This window comes from Halyomorpha halys, unplaced genomic scaffold (assembly GCF_000696795.3).
Source record: "Halyomorpha halys isolate HHAL.00 unplaced genomic scaffold, Hhal_1.1 Scaffold113.1, whole genome shotgun sequence".
Taxonomy (NCBI): domain Eukaryota; kingdom Metazoa; phylum Arthropoda; class Insecta; order Hemiptera; family Pentatomidae; genus Halyomorpha; species Halyomorpha halys.
Genome location: NW_027111402.1, coordinates 15,571 through 17,011, shown reverse-complemented (window position 1 = coordinate 17,011; position 1,441 = coordinate 15,571).

Sequence of the window (1,441 nt, the reverse complement as noted above, 5' to 3'; positions counted from 1 at the left end):
TATGAGCAGTTTTGGGTAATTAGTGGCCCTGTCTGCGTTTGGTTCATGTTATTTTATTAGACATTTTTTTGAGTGTTTTAGTCGTCATAACTGTTCGGAACCAGACCACTTCTGTGTTTCGATTTTAATATGAGTTCCGGATAATTAGTGGACAGGGACGTGTGTAACCAGCCCTGTCTGCGTTCATTTTGTCGGATCCCCTAATACATTAATACGACTGTTGGATATTTGGCCCATCGATGAACCACTACACCAACTTTGGACCATTGCAGCGGTTTATTAAGCTACAGAGCTGCGACCTATCTCGGCAGCACTCTTCCTCTGATCTATCAGAGTGGAGCAACCCTACGTCGACTAGTATTTATTTTATATATTTATTTGTTTTGTTTTTTGTAAATAAGTTTCTTTTCGTTTTCTTAATTTATCGAACTATTTTATTTTTATCTGAGAGGCCTGTTTATGTTAACTTGTATTCATTATTAGTCATATTTTGTTTATTTTAGTTTTAGTTTTTAAAATGTTTAAATTGAACCAAATAAATGTTTAATCCGAGCCAGTTTGTTTTATGTTCATTTTAATTTCGATTTGAGGATGCTTAAACAATATAAGTTTTTTCATGTCTGAAAAAAATTAATAGAATGTGACAAAATATAATACTTTTCAAAAACATAAATAAAAACAGGTAAATACCTTCATAGAACAGGCTAATTATATAAATTGAATATACCAATATAAATAATATGAATAAAGGAAAGTAATAATGGGAATTTATATCACTCAATATTAATAGTCATTACTCACTTACAATGTTAATCAAGTCATACAATACAAACCTATAAAACATCTAAACTCCAGAACAAGATTAAAACTACCATAAAAAAAACAAAAAAAAAACGGAAATTTAAAAAGGGCGTAAGAAACAAGTGGTTAATCACACAGAAGAACAATAATCTATCTAACACAGTGTTTATAGGAAAAATTAGAATAACTAAAAAAATTTTTTGAAACAATTTAATTGAGTATCAGAGCTCTCTGTCTCGTTTTCCTGCTTGTCAGTAGAAGTCCTAAGACTCTTGTCCAATATCCCTGAGTGAAGGCAGTTCCAATTACGAGTCTGATCAGGATTGTTTCTCTTGATATTGATTTAGTGAATGTTGTATTACATTGTAAAATATTATTTTTATTCTTTTCATTCTTCTTTTTCATCAGGTTTTCTTGAAATCAGCAGTTGTAGTAAGATTTGCATTAGTGTTTCTGGCTTCAATTCGCCTCGCGAGATTTTGCTAATCTGTCTGCAGGTTTATTTACAAAAATACTACAACGTGAGGATACCGCAAGAACAACTTTTCAGCAAAATAAACTAATCTTCTCTACAATAATTAATATGAAATATTAATTTTTCTTAAAATTTGACTATCAACTGTGAAGGTACAACGTAAAT